Below are 6041 nucleotides of genomic sequence, written 5' to 3' on the forward strand. Positions count from 1 at the left end.
AAACACGGCAAATAGGATAATCAAATTTATTTCTCCCGGGCTAGGAGAAAACTAAATAAATATTTAGAAGCACTATACTTTATATACACAGACACACACATACACACGCAAACGTGCGCATTAGATGGCCAGGCGAGTTAAGAGACGACAGAATTAAGGATACAGTAAGAACTCTATGGTCTTTTCCGTTCTACCCTTTTATTACTGCCATTTAAGTAGACGGCGTAATGGCCTCCGAGTTGCTAGAATTACGTGAATTATTTCATTCTATATAATTTTCTACTGCAAACAACTCAACAAACACTGCTCTTCGCGTATGAGTGCGAATATAGGCGTGTTATATAAATATATATATGTTTTCTTTTCCTAAACGATCCAACACGTTTTTGGTGAGAAGTATCGGTTATACTTTCGTCGTCATTTCTTTTAGCATTTGTAACATTCCTATCATATTGCCCATTACATCTTCCCAATAGATGCATCACTATATCTTATAACATGTCCCATTTTTCTTGATCGAAAGAGTTCCATTAACATGTTCAATGATTGCCTGATCGGAGTCACTCACTTTGCCCACAAGATCCTCAGTGACATTCTTCATACACATTCATGATTTTCAACTACTCGCTTCTTCTTTCACTCTTTAATGCACGTTCTTTTATTTTTATGAGCTCAAAACGGTTTGTATTCATTGGACCACATTCTGTGCAGTTGCTGCGTGCAAAATATACGTTTGTCGCTTCTCATTTATTAGCTTTGTAGGAAACAATGTATGGATTTCAGGTTACCTCCTTCTATACCAGAGACGCAATGGGGGATGAAACATGTCCCTTGCTCACCAGTGGGAATGCCGTGTGCCTAATTTTTATGGTTTTATATGAAACGAAAGCGAGTAACGTTTACTAGTTGATATTTGCTTTTCACGATCAATTCGGCCCGATTCGTTGTTCTCCCAATGTTTGCAGACCGTTGGTCAAACGTAGAATGTGGGAAAATTTAAAAAAAAAAATCCTCTATACGATTAGATAACCAGTTCCATTGCCTTGGACAATTACAGTACCGATCGTTTGGTCGCACATTTGAAAATGTTTCGTTTATTGCGGTAGTTGAAACAGTAGGAGTAAAGTAAAGCTCGCGCATAGCCTTGCGAGGGCTAGCGAATCGATCTTACGTTGTTGTCATACACTAAACAATGCTCTCACAAATCGCGCGTCCTCAAAATACACAGATACACACACGCATCTTCAACAGCCGAACACGTACAGCCCAAACGGAAGGGAAACTATAGCTGAAGAGAGACGTGAAGATGTAAGCCGTAGGAAGAAAATTATATATACAACCGTAGGTTAGCTTTGTATAGAAATGTCGAAATGAATACCGGCAAGTGGACAGTTAAAAACAAAAATGAACGCAATGGAGGACTATAAGTGGAACGAATGGGCATAGCAAGGCTTAAGGATTGCTTGCGTGAATTTAGAAGCAGAAAGCGGCTGCAATCATTTACTACTACGGTGGTTAAAGGCGAAAATGCTGAATTTAATGAAACCCTATCAAAAAAAAAAAAAACAAACAAACAAACCATGTTCGGCTTTTCCCAGTCTGTGTGCAGAGGTTAGGTCGGTAGAGGTAGCAAACTAAAGTAAACTAGAATTAAACGAAATAAGATGAACGAAAATGGGGAGGGAAAAATAAAGAAAGATATATGGACTATATATATAAACGTAAGGAAAAAGTATATACATTATATAAATATATATATATACATTACTATATACACAACTCTAATGATAAAGAAATGAAATGGTTACAAAATAAGCAACGTTAAAAAAAGTGGGCAATACACACATAAGTTAAACACACGAGAGAAAAACCTTACCTGCAGAGGGTTTCTTATGAGTGACTGAGAGTGCGCAGCAACGAATATGGGGAATCAAAATGAAGCGCTGAGAGGTGATAGGGAAAAGGGAGTGTTGTGAAGTCCTTCGATTTCAGCATGGATGAGGGAAAGGAAGACAAAGGGGTGGACTGCCACGACTCGCTAGTTGGTAGTCGGTAATGGTGATAAAGTTACTGTTTGTTGAGAGTGTACCGAGGCGGGGGATTTGCGAGGAAAGTAGAAAAAGAAAAATCATTAGCAGCAACAAATACAGACAAACAAATACACACACACACACACACACACACACACACACACACACACACACACACACACACACAAACAGACACACTAAACAGGGTGATTAAAATTGGAACATTTGAGCATATGTAAATGTAAACAAAATAACAAAGTTGGCCTGAAAGACTGCAGATATCGTGGGCGAAGGAAAGCGAATTAAATCAAGTCAAATACGCGCACTTCTCTCGTATGTGTGTGCGTGTGTATGTGTGTGTAGGTACGCGCCATCATCAGGAAACGAACTAGCCTAGCAAATGGGACGTTTGATAAAATGGAACCAAATTGAATTTGAATATAAATCGTGAATCAAACGATAAACAATGGCAGGTGGAAGTCAAGTAGAACAAAATGGTGATGAAAGTTTCGTCAAAGCACACATACACACATACACACGTACACACCTCCCCCTTCACAAACACACAACTGATACTGATACCGATCTGGACCGACCAAGCCACGTGTTTCTACTGGTAGCGAGGGGGGAGGAGGAGGAGGAAGTGTGAGAAAACAGGGAATGGGTCAGAAAAAAAAGAAATGTTAGAAAGCAGCAAACATTATTGCTACAAAACGCTACTAGTTGCTGCAAGCAGACAATGGGAAAACAAATAAGAAAAGAAGAAAAAAACGTTAAGCAAGTGGTGGTTAAGAGTGGTAGAGTTATAAAACTAAAGAGAATGAGAAAAATATGAAAAAAAATACATTTGTTGTAAAATAAGCTGAGAAAAGGTTATAACCTTAGGGAGAGATAAAAGAGCGGTGAAAACGAAAGGAAAAGAGAAAAAAAAGATGAAAAATACTGTGCGATATGAAGTATAACATAAAAAAAAGAGAAAAAAACGAAACTACAAAAGAAACAAAAAAATACAAAACAAACACAAAAAAGAGAAACAAACATGTGGTGTATTTCATTTTTCATTGAAGAAAACCTAGATGATATATTAAAGAACGATATTATGTTCATGATCTGAGGATCATGAAGAAACCTGATTTTCAGGACGGGTGAGTATTTTTAAGTATTTATGAAGTAGTTTTCGTATAATTGATAATGATTCATGTTGGAAATGTTGGATATGCAAGGGGTCGTTTCTATTACTGTACGTTTCTATAGTGAATTACTCTTAGAAAAAAAGAAAAATATGTTGATATCCATTTTAAAATCCATACAACCATTCCCGCATGACGTTCGTTCGCTTTCTCCCCAACTTGACCGCTAATCGTAAGAACAGTAACACTTGGGTCCACTTCCGCCCAAACTGGTTATGCGTGAACGGCACGATCGAAGAATCGACCCGGGAAAAGGGCGATCCGTCGGATGGACGGCAAGAGCAACGGAAAAGCGCATCCAAATAATCGCCTTCCACCGGCCGCAGAGAACGCAAAAGAGCAAAACATACCGAACAGGTTACCCTTCTCGCTAACAACCGTAATTAAATACGGATCATTCGTCCACTTTTTTCCACTTTATTTGCCTCATTCTCGAACACATAAGCGCGTATACACGCACTGCCCGATTGGTCGTTGTTTTTCTGCCCTAGGGGCGACTCATCTTCGTGCGAATGAAGAAAGTAAAGAAAAAAAAAACACTAATTACATAAACGTGCACCACCATAGCGTCGATCTGAAACGCATCTTTAGTCGGTGCGGTGGGACTTGTATGTTTGCGATCTTCTCCATGCTCGGATGACTCATCCTCCGAGGGAAGACACACCCGGAGGGCCAATTTTATCATCCCCTTTTTTTTCTTCTTGTTTGTCACATTTCGTCTTGTTTTGATTTTGTTTCCCAAGTCAAGTTCTAAACGGAAACACCCCGCTGGTGCGGCCTAACCGAGTGAGAGTGTTGTATTTTTTCACATTTCATATTCTACAATCGTGCGATCGCTCGAAATGTCGCTAGAACATGCAAGGGCGGACGAGGGATAGGGAGAGGCAAAAACAAACCCAACCGAAAACCTGATCAAACACAGAAAACGAGCCAAGTGTGGTTGAAAAGATGCTAAAGGGGGAACAAAAGGAAATCTTCTTTCCAAGACGGGACGCGAAGGGAAATGAGGGAAGTCGAAGTGGTAATAAACTGACAGCAAAAGAAGCCAACAATCCCGGCGAAAGACGTAGCGGGCGAACAATCAACAGGAAAGTGAAACAGGTCAAACATATTCGAGTCGTAAAATAAGAAGAATATAATAGAACGTTCGATGCACGGAAGGGAAAAGGGGCGGCTAGTAAGGGCAGCGAGGAGGGGAGCGATATGTTGTGGAGTCCTTTGGGATCGATTTCGGCGGGGATCGACGACGGGCTCGGCTCGATAACGACTCGCACAAAATCCCCTCCCGGAACGATCACAGATTTGGAAAAGGGAACAGAAAGACTTGATCGCGCCGAAAAGCGACGAACTTGACTTAACCTTTTGGGCTGTGTGTTGTTTGTTGGCGAGCAAAAGAAATAAGGTACGAAAGCAAGGGGGCGACAAGAGGACAAGAAAAAGAAGCTGCGGGATGTCGTACGGGTTCGGATCGACAGTGGATGAAAGCCGATATGAGTCATGAAGGAAGTATGTGATGTTTATGTGCTGACCGGCAGCACCAGCAGCAGCAATGTCCGAATAGCTGGCCCAAGGTATTGGGGGGTGGGGTTATGATGATCGTGGTGTTTGAAGGTGCGTTGACCAAAGATTGTGGAACGAGAAGATCTTTGTTTAGCAACACACCCCATCGTATCTTTGCGAATATAAAGAAGCAACAATTAATGCAAATTAATTCTAAAAGAAAGAAAAGTCGAGCGGCTTAGTCATCCCAGTGATCTCTTTTCAATCCAACCATTTTAATTGGTAGAGTAATAATTTATTTTGAAAATGTAGCTTCAATACTTGAAACGTAAACGTGTAAATTAAAAAATTATAAATATTATCGTTCGATGATAGACCTAGTGCTTTACACAACTCATGACGATGATGAAACATGATGAATGATGGTCATGAACATGATGAAATTATTGTCCTTTTCGTAACTCTTGATCTTTCCGTTAATTTTATGGTTGCCATCTTCTGTATTTTTGTAGCATTTCTCCTTCGTTGCTTCGTTTTCGAAAGATCACGCAAACAACAAGTTTTAGACGAAAGGAAGAAGCAATTTTACGACCCTAAATTCGAAGGATACTGCACCGGTCGAAGAAAGAAAACGGAAAAGCAACATGGGAAGAAATGATGGCAGAATTGGAAACATTCCTTCCTTCCAATGCACCACCGTCTCCGTGTTCTTTCAGTGCAGGTAGCTGTACCTGCCCTCCGATCCCTTATTCTTTCAGGTGCACAAACAGCAACCATTCTTCACTGGGTTTTCTTTTCCAAAATCCACCCTTCTGACCGCTGCGAAAACGAAGGGTTCTTTTGTTTACCAACTTCTTCTTGGATTTATGTTCAGTCCCATTTCACGAAAAACTACTTTCTCAAGTGTGGGGACGCATTGCATTCTTTATGTATGGCTAGGGAAATAGACAAATTTATGTACTTTAAAAAAATGAAACTTGTTTGAGGTCATTTAACTTGTGTATGTTATATATATTTTATTTTTATTTAAAGTTCAACGGTTTAGTTTGTTTTTCCATTGTTTATAAATCAAAATTTAAAGGACAGGATTAAAACTGTGAACTAAAAGGGATGGAAAAATAAAGCCGGAAAAGATATGTTGCGCAGAAGAGGGAGAAAAAGTTAAAGCACCTTCTCTCACTCTCCATCCTTTTCATTCTCCCTTCCACAGGCTCTCTTTCTCCGTTGTTCCGCTTTTCGCTCACGTTCCTATGGTTTGATGTTTGCTCTTCGAAACAGGTAGAGCAGAGCACGAAAGCGCACAACTGGTCGTCTCGCTCTC

Source organism: Anopheles coustani, chromosome 2, assembly GCF_943734705.1.
Source record: "Anopheles coustani chromosome 2, idAnoCousDA_361_x.2, whole genome shotgun sequence".
NCBI classification, from domain to species: domain Eukaryota; kingdom Metazoa; phylum Arthropoda; class Insecta; order Diptera; family Culicidae; genus Anopheles; species Anopheles coustani.